Source organism: Lepidothrix coronata, unplaced genomic scaffold (assembly GCF_001604755.1).
Source record: "Lepidothrix coronata isolate B3197 unplaced genomic scaffold, Lepidothrix_coronata-1.0 Scaffold12, whole genome shotgun sequence".
Lineage (NCBI taxonomy): Eukaryota > Metazoa > Chordata > Aves > Passeriformes > Pipridae > Lepidothrix > Lepidothrix coronata.
The window spans coordinates 9,048,082-9,069,041 of NW_016690192.1; the positions used below are offsets into that span (position 1 = coordinate 9,048,082).

The 20,960-nt window shown below is 36.7% G+C and overlaps 1 protein-coding gene across 1 annotated transcript in view; it reads left to right on the forward strand.

The window, feature by feature from the left end:
* The window catches only part of HS2ST1 (heparan sulfate 2-O-sulfotransferase 1), a 73,939-nt gene that overhangs the window by 18,028 nt on the left and 34,951 nt on the right, over positions 1-20,960 (forward strand). The gene's annotated exons all lie outside the window — the stretch shown is intronic.

A 20,960-nucleotide genomic window follows, 5' to 3' on the forward strand; every position in this document is an offset into this window, starting at 1 on the left:
TCAAATAGTAGTTAGAACTCTTGGTAACAGCAGCACTATATGAAATTGAAAGCAGGGAATTTATCATATTATCTCCAAACTAAAAATGCCAGTAAATAATTGTTTTGAATTTATTTGCTAGATAGTAGCAACTTAGTTTGTAAATAAAAATACAGAGTTTTTATAGTATGGAGATGATAGTATAGCTAAAACTTCCCCAAACTCTTTTGAAGAGTTGATACTTGCAGTTTTTACTGATTTATTTTACTGTTAGGAAAATCTAGCATCTACTATATATCAAATACTGTGAATATATGTAATGTGGAGTTTCTAGTTTCAGTCCCAAACCACTATGGTTTAAAGTGGTTTGTGGCTTGTATTTCTGTTCCATAGCTGGTATTGTCTCACATTAGGGATTGGAAACCCTTGTGGTAGTATCTCTGTGTTGAAAACAAGTCATTCATTGTAGCAGCTGCTTTACACTGCATTTATATTTATGTAGGAGAAAGTGATCTATTTTGAATTTTAAGAGTTGTTCCCATGGCAGAGTAAGTTGCTGTCTTGTCGTTTTCTTTACCATTGATTGATCCCTTTGCTTACTTATGCCCAGGAGTGGGAGGAAGATATCTAGGGTGAAAATCATTTAGGAGTATGCTGAATGCTTCCTAACAGCATTTGAGTTGAAAAGACCAGAGTTCTCTGGATCTGGTTATTTAAATAGTTTAAATTAGAACTGAGCTTCATTAGTGAATATGTGCAAAATAAAACAAGGACATCTCTTTAAAGTTCAAATAGATATGTTGTGAGGGTGGGATTTGTGTGTAATCTAGGAAGCTGTGAGTTTGCTGCAGTCAACTATCGCAAAGGATCTTACCCATACTTACCCGTAACCATTAGTATTCACCTAAATTAATTATTCTTGCTTCAGATGTAAAATTTTAGAATTATTGGTCAGGTATCAATGTTCCAGGCTTTGAAATTAAGAGCTTGCATGCAGCTGAGAAAATAACTGCCAACTTGTTACAAAGTGCTCTCCATTTTATGAAGAAATATTGTTAGAGTGCACTTCGCTTGGACTGAAGTTGTGACTCTGTATTGAGCACCCTGAGGGATGGAAGAATGGGTATTCTTTGTCTCTCTGGTTGCCTATGCAGACTTGTTGAATTATGGAGGAGTAGAGCACCTTATAATAGCACTGTTCATTTTTTTTGAAGTTGAAAATACGGAAACATAAGCAATCATGGTTGTAATGCCAAGTGCGAGAGCAGTTGCACTGCTTTATTTACTTAACTGTTTTGTAAAAGCTAAACAGTATTTTGCAATCTTTGTTTGTTTTGTTTTTCTGGAATCCAGACCGTAGCTCAGTCTTTTATGTCACTGGACACTGGGGGTATTTTTTAGAAGAGCACATGTGTATGATGTTTACTATAGCTGCACCGTGCTGTCAGGCCAAGACTATATTTACTCCTAAGGTTGTGTAAAGGACCATGCTGGTCCCAGTTTGGAGAGAGGCAGGCAAACCAGTTGGGGTATTGGAGAGCTTTGTGTCTGCCCAGCACTACCCTTTGTGTGATTGGTATTGGAACCTCTCTCAAACATTGTTAATGCAGGAGTAATGCACAGTTTGCTGTCTTAATAAGCAAAATTAAGCCCATCTCCTGGCTTTATCAGAAAAATAGAGCTGTAATTTTTCAGGTGAAGTCTTTTCACAGATGAAACTGTTTGGGATGGAGGAAAAAACATGGATCAAGTATGCCCATAGTATCTCAAATTTGTGGTTATTCTGGCTTGCAAGCATGTTTCTCCACATTGAGAAGTACATGGTGTGTATTTTACTTCGTTATTGAAATCATTTTTTCTCTTCTTTCAGTTTTAAAGAGGAGGAATACATTGAGAACTTAAATGCATGCAACATATGGCTGAAATATCACGTATACTAAAGATCTAAAAATCAAAGTTGCTGTTTCCATGACAACTGTAGCTGAGCCAAAGAGTTCTTTTCATAAAGACAGCAGTCATGCACAGCTAAAGTTCAGAGTCTGAGAACCTGACTCCTAGGATGCTTTGGGGTCCACATATAGATCTACAGGGAGGTGCTATTTATGTTTGTATCCACTTGTAACTTAAGATTAGTGTCACTTCTTCCCACATACTGCCTACAAAACGCACTGAAGGGAGTAGAGTGTTTTTGTGGTATCTAATTGAGATGTCTGACATGTTGCAGATAGCAAACTAAGAAGTAATACCACCTTGGCAAAGAGAAGATTTAAATGGACAATGGGAGGATTTCTAGCTGTAATTTTGGGGGCAGGGGATGATGAGGGCTTTGATCTGCAGCTTTTGCTTATTTGAATTGTTTATATGAATACCCATAACCAGACTCTTTCTGTGCAAAGACTCTCTGATCTTGACTACAGGAAAAATTAGCCTATTCAACTTTTCAGCTCTATTTTTCGCTTATATCAAGTGGAAATTCAATTTTTCTTCTCTGTGATGCTAATTGTTCATGTCTTCACAAAAAAGGAAAAGTGAACCTTGGCCACAGACCGTCAAGATAGTGAAGTGAATGAACCAGTATTGGAACTATGGCCAGTTCTGTGTAACCATAAGGTTGTATTGGTGTATTTGTTGTGCTTAACTCCAGTTTTATTCAGATTTTAGATTGATACCAGAACAGAAATTTTATGAGATTAGCTACTATTTACCCTATTTTGAGTATCCAGAGATAGAGACAAATCAAGACTGGATTAACCAAATCTGTCTGTGTCATTTTCCTTCATCCAGGCTACTCAGCAGAGAAGCTTTATTTTACTCAACTGAAGCAAATATTTCCAGTAATTTTTTTTTTTGCTAGATTCCAATTTTATCTGGATATCTTTAGATTACTCCTTTTATAATTTAAAGCTGGAAATTTTAATTTTGGTGAACAAACCTCCTATTACTTAAAAAGGGAAGAAATAATAATGCTACTACTATACTGTATCACAGCCCTCTTCCCTTCCCCCCATTAAGAAGTAACACTTTTAATTCATGAAAACTCTTAAAAATGTAATTGAACTTTCAATAACCCCATTACTGTAACTGGTTGGCATTACTTTGATTTGAGTAGTTCAAACTTTTTCTACTGGGACAGCCTGTATAATTATAGAACTGTTCCTTTTTTCTGCTCTTGCTTCTCTATATTAATGTATCTCAATGGCAGTAATCTAGTTTGATCATCATATTTCTGGAATACTAATTCAAGAAAATTTAATCCCCTGGTGATACGACTTAGCCTTTCCAAATGTGCTGTTATAAATCCATGTGAGAGCTGAGCCGGTGGTGGTTGGTAATCAATGTTAGCACAGTAGAAAGAACCTAAGTGTTTAGAAATCTGGTGCCCCCTCCTTCATAAAAGAGCTCTGAATCATATTCCCAGATGGATTTTGCTATCTTGGTTTAAGTGATTCTCTGCCTCATAGACCTGACCTTCCAATTTGCCAAAGGTAAAGCTCTTTGGCTGAGATGGTAGAAGGGGCTTTGCCCCAGCTCATGGACCCATTTGCACTGATATTCCTCAAGATTTGACATGAACTCAAGGCTAGACTGAAAGCAGGGTCTCTTGGCTGAGGAAACAGCACAGTACACGATCATTGGGCTTTGGATTGGATGCTTGGATACACTGAGGCAGTTTCATCACTGACTGCTTATTTGAGGGGATTATGGGTGGGGGTAGGGAAGGACTACTCAGTCAGGGCATGGGCTTGTAAAGTGTCTGACTAGATTCACTGGTCAGGAATTTCCAAACACAATAAGAATTCGTAAATAAAGCTCTATTAATAAAAAAAACAGGGAAATCATAAAAAATACTAGCAAACGCCTAGCAACAGATTTTCTTCTGCTTTCCACAACTTGGAAAAGGTTTGTGGACAGTGACACTTATTCCTGTTCTTCTTAAGTCAGTGCTTTGTGTTAGCAGTGAGTGCACCCTCTTCATTTAATATGTCATAGATAAAGATTGCAATAGAAGTTTTGAGTTTTTAAGTGGCATTGCTTTGGGGGACGTATTTAGAAATGGAGCTGTATTTCCTGACAAATGGGTTTATGGTTAAATTTTTTGTTATTACTTGAAATAACCAAATATGCTTTAACTTCTGTCATTGAAGTCTTTGCTCATGCATCGTGTTTTGAAATTGAATTTTTAGATGGCACTCTTGGAAAAAGTGCCACCTGAATTAAACATTTTTCTTCTGGTTCCTTAAGTGCTACAGATGTATCACAGATTGAACATGAATGTCACCGAAGCTGAATTCTTAAATACTGTTTTTAGAATCAGTACACTCGAAAATATGACCTTTCACTTCAATTTTTCTTTACCTCCAAGCCCAGGTGAAATTGCTTAATTTCTGTAAGTATATAAAAGCACATGACTCCAAAGTGGTAGATTTTCTGAGCAATGTATGGTTTTAGATTGTGCAGGCACTGTCACCTGTCACAATTCTGCTGATACTTGTATAGAAGAGCATCATTTTTTCTGTTCTTTGTTTTCATTTTTGCTGGGTTTCAAAATGGACTTTTCATAACTGGTTTCCCAGGCTCCATTTTATAGATCAAAAGTCTTTTGAGAATAGCTTATGATCTTTTAGCAAAGTATATATAATTGATAAACATCCATTGAAAGTAATCTTTAAACATAGAATTGAAAGGTCTCCATTAAATGGTTAAACATTGATTAGCCAGAGACAAATCTTATCTTACCCAGCCTAATTCACAAGTGAGGGGGATTGCCATTGACAAAAATGTTAGCATTACATTAAAGTACTGAAAGCATAAATGGGCTTGAGTTATTGTGTTGTGTTGAACGTTCTATACCTGAGGTTCTGTATGTGCAGCATTTTCCCTTTTCTGAGGTCTTTACATACAAACTACTACTCTGGCATGACATATTTTCTCCCTTGAGAAAAGTTTTCTTTATGTATCCCTTGCCCCTTTGTACCTCTAAGACTTCCATATCCTCCTATTGTTTTTTCTTTTTTAAATTATGGAAATGCAGTTGTTTAACAACTCCAGTGTTCAATTACAATTGCTTCCAGGCATTCCTAAAGAGTGATTTTTGCCTGGGGGAGAATGTAAATGAGAACAGCTCTTAAACCTTGCACATCCTCATTCCGGGTGTTACTAAACACATGAGGAATCATTTTACAATTCAGAATCCGTATCTTTTTAATCAGTGTTAGTGAAGTCTGGCCAAAATATTTAAAATCAAGCTTTATTTTTGCCCATTAGAGGTTTAAAAGTGCACGACAACTGGATTCTAAACTTGTATTCCACATTATAAACTGAAAGATAAATGAAATACAAAAGCTTTCTCTTCCATAGCCTTAAATTGTAGTAGAAACATACTTGTCAGTAAGCCAAGTAGTTGCAACTTAAAATTTTGTTTAGAACTGATATTTACACAGCAAGTTGCTGGTATTGATGTAGTTCTGCCTATGAGCACATTGTACAGTGGGATCACAGTGCTTGATAGTTTACTACTAGGAACAGAAATTTTCTTTATGATGTGGGACTTTTTGTTTAGAAGAGGCCTTCTGGTAAAGTCCACCAAGCTTCTGTTCTGAGCAGAAATCTGGTGATAACCTGATTCATTAACGTAAATAAAGGTTAAGTGAATAATTGAAAAATAAATTAATAAAACACAGATTTAAATAGTGAATGCTACATGTTGATGTAAGTTGGCCAAAAAAATAAATGGATGTAATCTTTGGCTTTTTAGTGAATAGAATCCTTTATACAGATGTAGGTTAACTGCTTCGTTGTTGTCTGGTATAATCAGTATAAGCTTTCCAGTTGTATTTTGGAATTTGGATGTCTGCATGGGGCAGGGCAGAGACTTTGAAATATCTTAGAATACTTATATGATCTAATGCTAGTTTTAAATAGCAATTTGATCTTGGCAAGATTAGCCTGGGGCTTCCTCTAGCTAAGCTTGAGTAATGAAACATTTAATGCAGTGACAGGTTGTGAGGTTTTTAACAGTGGTATGGGTCGATCAAGATCAACTTTATGCTTTATGAGTTGTTTTTTAATGGTGATCACCTTCTACATAATGTACTACTTGGCCATACCCTTATCCTGTCTGAGTTTGTCCTGGTGGAGGACATTGAATGGAGCTTCCAGCTTTCTGGGCAAAGACTCAAACTGCTACTGCTTCAAAGCTAGGTTGGATGGAGCTTTGAGCAATGTGTCTAGTGGAAGCTGTCCCTGTCCATGGCAGGGGGTTGTACCTGAATGATTGTGAGGTCCCGTCCAACCCAAAGCATTCTGTGATGCTATGATATGAGTTAAACCATTGAAACTGATGGCTCTATGTAATGTTGGGATCACATAAGAACACATTGTACCATGACATAGGATCCTCTTTGTAAAAAACAGGCTTTGTAGCTCTGGTATTATGTGGTATCAGTTTAAATAAGGATTGTTCAAGGAAGAAACAGGAGAAAGGGGTGAAGATGATCACAATTCATCTGAAGAGTGTTTAAGCATTCCTTGACTAGTCTAGAAAGTGGTTTTAATTAGTGCAGGAAAGAAATGCGTGTGAGCAAAGAACAAATACTTATTAAATGGTATTTGAAAAAGAGGACAGTGCAAAATAGTTACCCTGAAAACTCTCCGGCAGATTATTTCCCCCTTCCTTTTGAGAGCAGAAATTGAAAATGCAAAGTGTGCTTTTCAGATTTTTGAATGTACTGTATTTCATACTGTTCTACGGTGTCTGACTTGATATCATATATCTTTTACATTTCTGTCTTAGGACTTTACAAATCTATGATTTTAGAAGCAAAGAGATGAGGAAAATACACATGTAAGTCTTCCGGTATACCAGACAGACTTACTAATAAAACAAATTTTGTGTATTTCTTACTACTGAAAAAACCAAACCCCAAACCCAACTCATCCTCTCACTTCGACTTTTGTGGTCTTCCTTTGCTGTTACATTTCTGACTATAAAGTTTACAGCAGACTTATGAATTTCAGCTTTTTAAAATACGTACCATGCACATAAATTAAAACAACCAAATTTATTGCGATGTAATGGTAATGATCTAGACAGTGTCTCCCTTCTCACAGTCTTCTACATTTGGAATAATCTTCTATAGTAAGGCATTAAATGTGCACTCATGACTCCTGCTTTTTTGGTGATACTCCCACTAAAATATAAGAAATGTGTAACTTGCATTACCTGTGGAGTTTTGCTTAACATTTGCATAAACATACATTTACCAAATTGTACCAAGAGGGAAAAGGCAACATAATCATATCATAATTGCATAATCAATTCACTGTGATTATATTTTCTCCCTTGAAGCAATTTAGTAAATGGGAGTTTGGATGAATATGAAACAGAATTTCTTGCTTACTGTGATGTGTTCAGTTAGTTTTGGGTGGCTTTTTGACTTTAGAAATAGTAAGAAATATCTTTTTAACTTAATTCACTTCAGAATGTATTTCCCTAGTGGCCTTTTCAGATTGTGCGGGTATTTTCATGAAGATTAGGTCTGTTTCTCAAGGTTTAAGTGTCTAGATTCTTTATTGTCTAGATTTCATAGAATTATAGGATCACAGAAACACTGAATGGTTTTGGAAGGGACTTTGAAGATCCTCTAGTTCCAACACCCTGCCATGGGGGGTTCTGCCATGGGTTCAACTAGACCAGGTCATTCAAAGCCCCATCCAGCTTGGCCTTGAACACTTGAGGGGATGGGGAATCTCTGGGCAACCAGTTCTAGTTCCTCACCACCCTCTCAGTAAAGAATTTTTTCCTAATGTCTGATCTAAACCTGCCCTCTTTCAGTGTAAATCCTTTTCCCCTCATCCTATCACTACACGGTCTTGTAAGAAGTCGCTTCTCTGTCTTTCTTGTAGGCTCCCTTCAAGTGCTGGAAGGCTTCAATTAAGTTACACTGGAGCCTTCTCTTTTACAGGCTGAGCAACCTCAACTCTCTCAGCCTTCCCTTGTAAGAGAGGTGCTCTGTCCCTCTAATCGTCTTGGGGATCCTCCTCTGGACTTGCTCAAACAGGTCAATGTCCTTACTGTGCTGGGGTCCCCAGAGCTGAACCCAGTACTCCAGGTAGGAAGTACTGCATGGAGTGGGAGATTACTACAGGTGAGAGTAGCTAGTAGAATATGAAAAACAACTCCTTAATGTAAAACTCTTTTTTCCATTAGTATTACTTTGATTATATAACATTTGTAACATTCCTCTTCAGTAGCAGAGGATGTAGCAAGTCTTTGAGCAAAGAAAGGTGACAAAAGGAGATCTGAAAGTTACTCTTAGTGTGTGGAGGAAAAACTATTTCCTATTTAATGCTGAATAAATGCAAGAAAATAGCTTAAATATTGGGAGTTTTAGTATAACAAAAAGGCATTTGTCAGGTAGATTCTGTAAGTCTAGTTTAAATCTTAGTGTAATTTTCTTAGTTGTGCATGATATGACTCAGTGGTAAGAAATATGGAGTATCACTGGCTATAATATTGATTCATACACATTGTACTGTATTTAGGATTTCATAGTGTGTTTGTATAGGACAGAGCATATATTCTAGTTGCAGTTACTATAATGTTCTTATCTGGGCAACTAGCCAAAAGAACTAGAACCCTGTCATGAAAGTGGTTTTGCTATTTCAATGAGGTGTAATGTGGAGGCAGAGGAGAGGAAGTAATAGGAAATATGTAGGTATGTGGTCCTTAGAAGTGCCTTATAATTTAGCCAGATGGTATTTACTTTGAACTATATTGTTATTTTAAATTTTCACTGTTTTCACACAGGGTAAGAAGATTCCAGGGCTTTGTATATGTCAGTAGGTGTCGCTGAGAAGCTCTACTGTTAAAAGTAGAATACCAAGTCTGCTGGAATATGGAGTAAATAACCAGACAGTCATAGCTTTATAGCTCTGATTTAGAAAAAGTGGAATGTGAGCTCTGTCCTTAGAAAGGCTAAATACATAGGATCAATAGCCATGCTCAGAAGGAATGGATGAGTACTGAAAAGATGCAGTCTTCTTTAAGCAAGGACACACATTGCTTCTCTTCATGCCCTTTGACTGTTTTATATGTCTGAGACTCCAAGCCAGGACTTTTTGCACTATAAAACCAAACAGTCTTGGATGCTTATGTAGCTAATGGAGAAGATGCCCCAGGCCTGGGATGGGGTCCCTCTCTGCATCTAGCTATGCTATGCTGGCAAATGCTGCTGCCCAGCTAGAGGTTGCTGCCCTCACTTTTGCTATGACAGAAAGAGATTATGTACATGCTTCCTCGTCTGCTTTAGGCTGGTAGTTTAAACAGGTGATAAAGGCTGATAGGAGCTAACTCACCTTGCCTGAGCCTCTTTTAGGAGAGCTCATGTAATCCTTAAGCATGACTTTTCCAGAGAAAAGGAAGTGAGGAACAGCTGATAGAGGTCAGCAGCCAAGAACTCTAGGTGTGCGGGGCTTTAGGTCAGTATGAGTCCAGGACCTGAGGAAAACAACCTATAAAATTTCTGTAGAAATAAGTGGCTGCAAATTAGAATTGGGCAGATACAACTTGATTATTTCCTTCATTAGAAAGGAATTAAGTTACATAATTTCTCAAGTCTAGAAACCTTTTTATCTTCAGTGAGTCAGTAGGTGCTGACCGACCTGTTTAACAAAGGCATAGCACTTTTCAGACTGTGTTTATGAATTTTGGCTTTCTTTTTGCATAAGCAGTATTTATGACAGGAAATTGATGGTTTTGTTTGTTTTGAACAAACACATCAAACATCAGTCTCTGCTTTGCTAGTGATGGACAAAATTATACTGATTTTGGAAGCAAATTGTTTAACTTTGATACAGTGTTTAGCTAGAGATATCTTAACACATTTTTTCATGTTAGTATGAACATTATTTGAGGTGCAGGATATGTGAATATCTCCATCATACAAGAATAATAAAAAAAAATAAATAATACCCCCTAAAAATGAAAAAGAAAGCCCCAGAAATGTAAGATTTCTGATTACAAATAATTTAAAATATGACTAGTCCTGTGCAAGTGAGTGGAAATACTTACATACTTAATTGTCTTGTTGAACTGGAAACTGAGCCATTAGCAGTATCTCCAACTAGTACAGGATTAGATCTTTATCTCTCTTAGATACAGAGGTCCAACAATTAAACTCCTGGGGCATATTGTTGGTGAATGTACTGTCTAACTGGGCTGTCCTCCCTTTCTGGAACATTGAGCAGAGCTTTTTTCCATTGGGATAAGTAAGTGTAGCTGGCAAAATTCCTTTAGGTATGTGTTACTGGTTTAGAGTTTCTAATTTATGAAGTAATGCTACAAATATCTTGAAATACAGAAATTAAATTTGCTTATTTTTCCATTAACATGGTTGTTGCTTATGTAATGAAGTAGCTGTTAGGTTTTGGAAAGCTGAGTCATATTACACAGAAATGCACAAGAATTTTTTGGAAAACCATGTTTATGATTTTTTGTTTGATGTTTTTGGGGGAGGTGGGGCAGTTGTGTTTTTGGGGGGTTGGGGTTGTTTCTTTGTTTGTTTGTTAGTTTGTTTGGTCGGGGGTTTTTTAATAGTTTTTTTAAGACATCGTAACTGTTATGTTCTGTTTTCAGGTATCCAGTAAGTTATATTTAATATTACCATGAGGGAGAAGAGGCTTTGAAAAGAATGTTGCTTTTCTGAAAAGCAGGCTAGAATCCAGCCATATTATTTATTCATTCCTTGGTGTTCTAGATGTCTTAGGCATATACTCTGACATGCATTATTTCTGGCAGCAATGCTGACTTAGGCACACCCCACCCCTCCTTTCCTCCGTGCATGTTCCAAATTCCATATAATCTTTGAGGGATACAAAGGTAAACTGAATCAGAGGCTTGTTTAACCATGTAGCAAAAGGGTACATAGAAGTGTAAGCACCACAAGAGCAGTGGAGAATGTGGATATTGCTTAAATATCTGTATCCTGGTGGTGTTTTTTTCTGTTTCACTCCTTTATTTCTCTGAAAATAGATGCTTTGACATAGAGAGAAGCTGGCTGCTGAAGTATTGCTGCTAGACACTGGAACAGGAAATTATGAAGTTGGTGTCACAGTAGGGGTAGCAGGAAGAAGATGAAAAAATACATCTTGAAAGTAACTTAAGTATGTATTCTCTGTAAAATCAGATTCCTCCTCCTCACCATGTATAATTAAACTGTTAATGAAAGCATGGTGGAAGGTGTGTTTTATGCCGTTGTATATGAGCTCTGGTGAAGAGTAAATAATGCTAGGTAAAGGGGACAGAAATGATGCTTAATTCTGGTTTTCCATTGTCTGAAGTTGCCATGTTGTAAGTCACTGGAATGAGGACCTCATAAAAGTTGTAAGATTGCAGAAAAGAGTCTTAATTGATCTACTATGTTTTCACTTCAACATTAGATGTTGGTTATTCCATAGCCTCTGTTTCATCATGCATTTCTCTGCGTTATCACAGATACCTGCATCTCTCATGGTAACTGTTCTGTGGGAAGTCAGCAGAGATGCTCTTCTAATACTTTCTTATTCATCTATTCAATGAACATTCTTTCTCTTCACAGTATCTAAAAAAGACAGGGAACCAGAAGGCTAGCTGACATGCTCTTCAGCTTCACTAAGGACGGGGATGGTTTTGGACAGAAGGTGCAGTGGTTTTAGAAACTAGTTGGTGTGGTAAATTGGAGGCATAAGGCCTTCAGTTGTGAAGGTGAACTGCAGTCTGGGCTGTAAGAGATTTACTGCTTGTTCTTTTGATAGCCTGCGTACCCAGGAAAATAGATTTGTCTCCAGCTGGCCAAGTGATTGCAGCTTTTCTTTGAGGATTTGAACAAAACTGCAGGCATCCATCTTTGTCATCTTTAGACTTGATTACTATAGCACACTTTTCCTTTACGTACTTTATGCCTGACATTTTGCTCTAATCAGCATTTTCAAGTGAAACTGCTTGTAATTGGGCTTGCTAGACTAACATGCTCTGTATTTTGCATTATTTACAAGTTTACTCTTGGAATTGCTTAGTATTTGATTATCTGACATTTCATGTACCCAAAGACTGACTTTAGGGGCATATATTGAAATATATCTGGGCACACTACCAACCCTACTCAATTAAGACCATTCTGGTTTTCACGAAAACCTAAATCTTACTATATATGTCGTGATTGACCTGAGCTATCCCTGTGAATTCATACTTCCTTGCTTATTGAGGTTTCTTCCAGCTTACATTTTTCTAGCTTGAACAGAATTTCCTTAGATCTTGTTTTTTTGCATCATGTGACTGGTAGTATCTTTTGCAGTTACTTAGGATTAGAATTGTACTATTTTTAAGCCTCTGAAAATATTTGACGTTATGAAGTTATTAATAAATAAGTCTTCATTTTTACAGCAGTAAAAATAGAAGAGTTATAGGAATTGTATCTGCTTCTGATTGCACCTGCTTAAAATGATATTCATGGATTCTTTGTGCACACTTGCTTTCACCACCACATGCATGCCCCCACTCCCAAGATCCTCAAACCAAGTGTCAGTCTTTTTTCAGGCTTTAAAACTTTGTAAGGTCTATGAATACTGTGACTGCCATTAGCAGAAAACAGCCAATTTAACTGTTGATGCTTATATACATAACCTGAAATACCTATGCAGCTATAGCACTTTAAAAGGAAATGCAACAGTATAAACAGTGTCTGAGGAAATAAATAAATAGCTTGCCAAATAGTCTGCTTTACTTATGGCCTGACAGCTTACTTTTGCAGTTGAACATATAGATTTAGACAAGTGTATTTGAGAAGGTACTTTAGAAATATTTCTCTGCACTGGCTCTATAGAAAACCCATTGGCCTGTAAAAGTGTGCTGCTGAGTGCTGTATGTTCATCTGGATTGTAAATGTACTTTGTTATTCATTACTGGCACTAGTGATCCTGAGGATGTTTTAATGGGTACTTTACTTAAAGTCAGGTTTTGCTCTGTGCTTTCAATCAAATGTTACTTGGTTGTCATCTGATTTAGAGTAACGATAGCAAAGAATGGCCTCAACATTTGGTTACAAGAATGAAGATACAAAAATTCTGGAAATAGCCTGATACATATAGTGTCTGCATTTGCAGGACAATGCTTTTGGTTTAATCTTCTTAATATATTGGTAGTGGGAATGCCCTTGACCTCAGGATACTTCACCTTCCCTTGGAGGAAGGTTGCTACATTTTTAACATTATTTCCCTGCATTTCCTTTAGATATCACATTACTGACTGTTGATTTTAAAATCATACAAACTGATTCCTTCAGTCACTCCAGAGAAAGTGTTTTGAAAAAAGTCTCCCATCCGATCTTGTAATAGAAATATCTCTGATGCATCTATTGGTAAGGAACAACATGACACAAGGGAAACAGAGCAACTCTTGAAAGAAATCACTGAAGTTATTTCTGGGAAAAAAACCCAAAACATAATGGAAAATAAGGAAGACAGAAGCAACTCCAGTTTATGGCTATAAATACTGTTTTATTGTGGTGGTGAACAGGAAGTCCCTGGTAAGGAACTGCTTGGTCAGTGCCAAGTGATTGGGTTTGAACATATCTGTAAAAGAGATACTCTGCATATTTGCTGCCAACAGATGAGTGGCCTGTTACTCTTGACTGCTATTGCAACTTTCTCTCATTGTTTTCTGTGACTGGAATGTCAGCTTTTCCTGCTGCCATACAATTGATCTCCCCAGAAAAAGTGGGGGAAATAAGTTTTAAAAATGTATTATAGAATATAACTGGAAATCCACTTGTTTCCATTGACATGTTGGAAGAAGAGATGAATAGGGACATTCAGATCCTATTTTCTGTGGAGCAATACTAAAATTCTTCGTAGAGTTTTGGATTATAATGTTAAATTAGGTGGCTTTTTTGTGGAAAATGAGGTGAGAGACCTTTTGTTTTACTATAAACTTTAATGAAATTCCAAAATACATTGACAGGCTCTTTAGTGCATCAATAGGGCTGCACTGAAATGTTTGCTGTTTTCCTTGGAGTATTTTCTGCTACTTCAAAAATGTACAGTAGACTAGCCATAAGAATATTTTCTCATGAGAATAGCCGTGAATTAAGGCCTGGTTTTTACATTGACATTATCAGCCCAGCTTCTTTTTGCTGCCAGAGAAATTCAGTACAGTTTATAGAGATATTTCCAACCGTATTAGTTGTGTTGATTTGTTGGTTTTGTGCATTATAAATACCATTAAATCCTTAATAAAAAAATCAATGTAAAAAATTTGTCTATAATACTTAGAAGTCAAGCGGGGCTGATTTGCATAGGCAGAGGGTGCCTGCTGATTGATGGCATTCATTCCAGTAAGGTTGTACTTGTTTTAAACAACAAATGAGTAATTATGTGCAGACTGCCAGGTATGGAAGGTGGTTCTCAGGTAGATAAATTATAGTTCTTGATCTCACTGATTGGGTCTGCTGTGGGACTGTTGATTCCTATCTGTAAATGTTTCCTATCAGGGTTGCAGAAAAACCTGAAAATGGAGAAACCTGTCATAAACTTCTATATTCCTCTAAATATTATGATATTAGGAGAAAAATCCACTTTTAGGGCATGTAGTTTCAAACCAGTGATTTAGATTATCAAGTAATTGTTTGAGGGAGCTGTAAGGGTTATACAGCTCCTAAGGCGTTATAGCAAATGTGGAAGCTGGGAACAGGAACGGGCTATCTTCCTATCACCAGACATTGGAGTATCTTGAATAATAAAATACATAGTTTGAGGGAGAGCATGTATTTCCAGAACCTTAAACTTCTGTGATTTCATTTTTTAAAACTCTGCCTAGTTAATGTTGTATAATTCATTAGGTAGATTAGATTATGGATTGTTGGTTTCTTATTCTAACCAGCAAGCAAAACCTACTGACTGATAGTAAACTGTGGTCAGTATTAGACATTTTAAAATTTTTATTAAAGCTCTAAATTCAGTTTTTAATTCTGTGGAGGGTGACTGAAAAGGAAAATCACAATATATATGTGATAGAAAGGACAGATTATATTATCAGTCATGGAAACTGCAAGATGCAGAGAATTGTTTTCATCTCCAAAAGCACAAAGAAGTGATTGCAGTATTTTTAAGATCAATTTCAACATTGAATATCAAAGTGGAAAAACAAAGCTCATTATTGAGCTTGGTCTAACAAAATGGATGCTTACAAAGGCCAGCAAACCTACCTCTGCAAAACTAGCTGCCATCCACAAAGCAAGCTGAGGAATATATCCAGGTTCTTATGTAGCACTGCATCTGTTTATGAGGCTGACACTGCTGACATTTTCCTTTGCAATTTTGACATGATTTTCATTTAACAAGTACTTTTTTCAGGGAAATAAAGCTCCTCCTTTTAACAAGCTAAATAAATTTACTATCAAAAACAAGACTATTCATCTCTAATAGTCATACACTCCCTAATTAAAATACCTTAAAAAATCATCATATAATTAGTACTTGTATTGGAGAAAGAGGTAGTGCATATCTTGAATGAATCTGCCAGAATTTCTTTCACTCTCTCTACTAATCATTACTGATGAAGCAAGAAACATCACATGGTACCAGACCTTGCAGAGCTTGCAAGTCTCAAGGGACACTCAGAAAAATACATCGAAGTACATGAATTGGGTGTGTGTATAGTCCCAACTGTGTATTTGATGTAGTCTGATCCTCCATTTGTCCACATGGAAACCGTGTTGGTGGAATTAAAATATGAGGACAAATTTTTGCATAATTGAGGGATAAACACCTAATTGCAGTGTAGTGCTGTATCACTGATGTCTTGGGCCTTATTCTCAGGGCAAACGACAAGATATCTAGGTACGATAAATCTGATAATTACAATTTTAAATTTAATTGGGTAAACGTGGTACTTGATAGAGTACCCTTCACAAACAGGTATGCAACAATCTTTCTGTGTCTTTATACAGGTACTGGCAACTTGGTCCCATGCTAATACACTCCTTGAAATTCAGCTACCCTTTTTTTCTCAAAGGACCTAATTACTACAGTTAAGTTTAACTAAGCACAATTCTCTAAAACTGTAATTAGTTTGGAAAGTGTCTTTTCTTGTCAGACCTGATACTTCAGGGACTGAGCACTTGCTCACTTGTTTTTTTCCCCCAAGTATATCATTCTGTGTATTTTGAAATGCACCAGAGAAATGAGGAAGGAAAGATAAACTTTTCATGGCTGATTTTTTTTCCCCTGATAGATGTGTGTCTATTGTCATCCTCAAAGGACACCTATGACTTAACAGATTTTGATAAGGTATTGCACTTCATGCAATAATATAATTGAATTATTTACACTGAGTATCAGCTTCCTTGCTATCTTGACTCTCTGCAGTATGCAAGATTCAAACCTTACACAGTGTGTCCTTTTAATCCATCTACTTCAGTGTCAAGTACCCAAACAGGTAATTTAATGCATATTAGACAACTGCATTAGTTGCAAAGTAGGGCATAAGGTGATACTGCAGCAAAATAAATCCTATCTAGCTGTTTGATAGAACATTCTGGTGAAGAAGTAGAAAATAAAATGTGTGTTCTGGTGTGTAGCTGAAGTCTTTCTTCTGAGAAACAAACTTGAATAAGATTTCAGGATACCCTTCTTGAAATATCAGCTGGTCTTTTGGATCAGTCAGGGCTACAGAGAACTATGACAAGTCAAACTGATACTACGGTTAGGTCTGAGCCCAGGACTTACGCAGTGTAGCTCTAAGTTCTGGGCTGGGGGCTGTGTGTGCATGCATGCACAAATGGCTTCTCTGTGCTATGCTTCCTTGTTTATAAAATGGAAAAATACATTAAATCTGTGAATCGTGGAGGCATGCAGGTTTCATGGCAGATGTGGCCATTGTGGTAATTCCAGAAACTCCGGAGATATGAGAAAGCGCCACTGGGGACTAAAACGCCCAAGATGGTAACATTACAATTGTCAGATTGAGGACCACGGTATACTAGTTAGGTACTTTTTAGAATTTTTTTTCTCTACTTTTAAAAATTTTTCATGCAGAAAATACTTCATTTTAGGAGTGTAGCAACTTGGAATCCAATAGCTACAGGTAAATGAGTGAGACATTCTTGATATCAGCAATGTTACTCTTTCTCGCTACTTCTATGAAACAATCCCTGTTCAACATTAAAAACACTCTGCTTGCTAGGAATTCAGGCTTTGAGGCCAATATTCATTTAGTAAGTAGTTACACTAATTTCTACATTTGATAATTACACTGTGGTGTAGTCCACAGAAGTGAAAGAGAAGCAACAAGACCAGATTCTATGGAGGAAAGAACAGCTCTCTTGTGGCATTCCAGCCTTTTGTGGCGCTCCAAAAGGGGGGAAAAAAATCACTAGATTTGGAGAGATATTTTTAGTAACACAGTTGGGTGCCTCAATAAAAGAAGGATGTTTTTACAAAGTGTGCAAAGCAGGGCTGTGAAGATGGTCAAAGGCCTAATCAAGCACTGTGAGCCATCAGAAACTCAAATGGGAATTTGTTTTGCAAGGAGTAAGGTTCTAGTGAGATACATTCCCTCTGGTACATTCCTCCCAGTTCTGGAATTGGATGGGTAGCTGGAGGAAGGAGCAGGGAAGGAATCACCGCTTTGTTGGTTAAACATGAAAACTTAGTGCCATCCTTGTGGAGCTGCTTTAAAAAGCATATTTGTAGATCCCTTTGATGTGGTAAATGGCTTCTGTGATCACATCTATGGAGATTTTTCCAAGAACAAACTTCAAACTGGAACCTGTACTTATTTTTCTGATACTTTGAAATACCTGTTCTGCAACTGGCATTCTCTTCTTTTAATGTTCCTTTAAAGCTATGAAAAAAGCACATTGTCTTAAATCTTTATAAGCATATTTACTAATTTTGATTTCTATTTTCCAATGCAGAGTAAACATCAGACTAAACTCTAACTGTAGCAGTAGTAGTTTTATTGTTTATTGTATAAAAATATAGTTATACAGGAGGTTTTATCAAAATTTTTTACAAACTTTTGGCTAAATTAATGGTGTTCCTGGGGAACAGCCAAAAATTCTATCTAATATACTGTTTCAGAAAATGTAAATCAGGCCATCACTAGTCATGAAACTTTATGTAGCAGTATATTAAAGTTGGTCTCAAAATGTGAGTGTTCCCATCATTTCATCCCACATTAAGCTTCAGATCTCTGTTTATTTATTGTCATAGAAAATTGTGTTAATGTAGTGCCTAACTCCTAATGAATAATTTGCAAAAGAGGTGGACTGACACTTTCTCACCATATTGTGTTTGCATCTTAATGAACATTTTCTGCTTGGTCATGATCAAAATAGGAATACATTTACATAATGTTAATCAAGCACTTGTTCTTAACATTTGGAAAAGGGCAGGACTTTAGTTTTTAGTGTGTTTTGTGTTTCTAACACAAATCTAGCAACTAGTTTAAACTACAAGTTGCTGTCACAGTGAAAACTGATATTAACTATCCCTACTACAAGCTATATTAAATGTTCTTTTAAGATATTTTATAGATTGTTATTTTATAACTCATTCCTATTGCTAGCTCTCTAAACATAAATCTTATTTGAACCTTCCCTTATCTTTTTCAACCTTTTTAATTTAGATGATCACTTTCCATTTTTAGCTATTCATGGACAGATAATTCTTTTCTGCTGGTTTGGTACCACTTCTTCTTTGGAACAAGAAAGTAACAAGTGCTTATAAAGATCTTTAAAGACTTTGTCTTGCAATGTAAAGGAAATAGCCTTTTTTTTCTTTTTTTTTCTTTTTTTTTTTTTCTTCCTTTCTCCAATGTTAAAGTGGAAATTTAATCAACTTAAAGTTGAGAGAAACAGAGAAATATATAGAGAGGTTATTTTAGACAAGATATGCCAGATCTCATTTGTTTGCTGCTTCTGTTCTTTGTAATGGTATTTTTTATTAAAAGTAATGATGAAAGGAAGCATAAGAAAATAATTTGTGACACTCTAATTGAAAAAAAAATGGCAGTCACAGACAACCTGTTTTGGCTATGTAATTTTTTTGTGGTGGGTTGGATTTTTTGTGGGGTTTTTTGTTTGTTTGTTTGTTTTGATTTGTTTTGGTTGGTGGGTTGGTTGGTTGATTTGTTTGGGTTTTTATTCATATTCCAAAAGCGTCATGTATTTCCTTGTTTTAGTAAATGGCTACTCCGAAGTTAATGTTCACCTATCTGCAGTCAGGGAGAGATTTTGAGGTAAGAGAACTGTGTATTGGGTCCCACTGTGAGAATGGAATCTTTTGGCCAGAAGACGATGTGGTGGGGAAGTAGAATGGAAAGGTGGAAAATGTAAAGGGAGAGAATATAGGAAAAAGAAGTGAGACTGAAAAAAAAAAGAAAGGAACACTTTGCTGCTTTGCTGCTTTACTTTTCAGCACTGTTGTTTGCTTGAGGAGTGAAGTGTAGTGTGCACCTCCACAAATACATGCTCCACAAACTACTAAAATATGATTTTCTCATTTTTCAGTGGCCGACAGAGCAAGACTACAGGGAACTTGTATACTTTCTGGCATAAGAATCAGATTATGAGGGCTAGTGTTAGTGATTCTGTGACAGCATCTTTCATTCCTTAGCACTAATGGTGCTCATAATGGTACTTCTGAGCCTGCTTTGAAATTTCAGTGCCATTCCTGTGTAACTAGAATGAGGTATCAGCTAATGCAGTAATCTTAGCCTTCTCCCATTGTTTAATTGTCACAAAAATCATATGCAGACTGTATGAAGCAATTCTGTCCCTGATCATGGTTCATACAGGTAGAAACCACTGTTTTTGTCAGCTTCTCACTGAGATATGCCATCCATTATTAATGTTAAACCATAAACCATCAGACTGCCCCTTTTGCTCTGAGGTAAATTTGCACAACTTGTTTTCTTTTGGAAAAATAGCATATCTATGTGTACAGCTGTAAGAAACAGCAGGAAAAAAGAGGAACTAATACTGGTAATAGCAAAACAATGATGACTTGCTTTCTCTTTATAATATTGATTTGTATATGGTGACTTTATTCCTGAGAATTGTTTTATTAGAGACCATGAAGTTACTGAGAAAAATACCATTTTTTCTTTTGATTGCCTTTATGCAAAACGAATAGTGGTCTGGCTTTACCATCCCAACCTTTTTTTTCTTAGTTTGAGTGACTACGACCTTTCCATAGCACCAGGCAGTTTTGACAAAATGCATTTCTCCCAGAACCTCCTCTTCACCCTTAGCTTTGCTTCCCAGATGAAGAAAAATCCTAAGAGGATCAAACTGAGAATCATTCTTTGGCCCTGATAGGTGAATTTTATTGTCTTTTGATACAGCTGTTGAAAATGTCCTGGGTTTCCTTCAGCTCTTCGCTGTGTCTTCATTGAAAGTTATGTCACTTGTTTGTAGGTTGCCATACTGGCTTAAGGTACTGATGGAGATAGGTTTGTGTAAGAGGCTAAGCCGGGAGGTGGGGCTGAGGACAGCAGACACATAGCCCATTCCTCGGTCCTGTTACGGAATGGTACTTCCCAGCCTCTGCTGTATCTGTCTGAGCTCTTCTGTACAATAATTGAGAGGTCAAAGGAGCTGACAAATATTGCACCGGCATCTGGAATTTTAGGAAAACTAAACAAAAGCATGAGACATTATCACCTCCACTACAATACTTTGATAGAAAAAGAGACTCTGGTAGTAAAGCACAAGTTTAATGACCAGCCTTGTAAAGATAATTAGTGCCTTTGATTTTACAGAGAGTTTGACTGGCCTGTGAAGGCACGTAGTAGCTGAAGTTGTATAATGAGAATATAATGGTCTGTAATGTGAAGATTTTGATTTGAGGAGGAACTGCAATGTTTTAGTTGTCCAGATTCCTTCCAAAAGGATATGAATTAACAGTTCATTATTGTGAACCTTTGCATTCATTCAGTGCTG